Genomic DNA, 842 nt, shown 5'->3' with positions numbered 1-842 from the left:
ATATATATAGTTATAGATATATATGTATATATCGAATATCTACCAGTATATTACACGACTGACGTAATATATTATTTATGATATTCACTATTCAAATGTACCCTTGAGATACGATAGCGAGTGTATTTTACTATATAACAGATGTTTATGCATATTAACATATGACCATTCAAATTTGGAAAATATAAGGAATCATATGCTTAAATGCAACCAAAAATATCAATTCAATTTCGTCGGTTGTTTTCCCAACGACCTTTGGAGATTTTAAGTTTAATATGCATTTCATCTCGTTTATACAATTAATCATTTACTTTCATTATAATCTGTGAAATTACCAATACTTGTGATTTGTGTTCAAAAGCTTATGAATTTGAAAGAGTATACTAAATGTACCACAATAATATTAAGTGTAATAACTCATATGTATATTTTTATCTAATGTATTGTTAACTTATGAATTTTAACTCCAAGTACCTGTATTATTAGAATGATACATGTATATATAGTAAACCCTACAGAGATCAGGTGTGGTTAATGCTTGCACTAACATACGCTATATGAATTAGAATAGATTTCAAAGGTTAGCGTCAAATTACGAGGAAATATAATTTTAATTATTTTAATTACTTAAATTGTTGTTGCCATATAACAAGTTTAAGTTCTCATGAATTCTGATGAAATTGATTTAGGTAAAGCAAATATTTTCATTCATGACAATTCAATTACAGATATAGTTGATTTATAAACATACATTTACGGTTACACACACATACACACGCACATATATATATATATATACACATATATAAATATATATATATATATGTATATATATATATGTA

This window comes from Octopus bimaculoides, chromosome 1, assembly GCF_001194135.2.
Source record: "Octopus bimaculoides isolate UCB-OBI-ISO-001 chromosome 1, ASM119413v2, whole genome shotgun sequence".
Classification (NCBI taxonomy): domain Eukaryota; kingdom Metazoa; phylum Mollusca; class Cephalopoda; order Octopoda; family Octopodidae; genus Octopus; species Octopus bimaculoides.
This window is presented reverse-complemented; position numbering follows the sequence as displayed.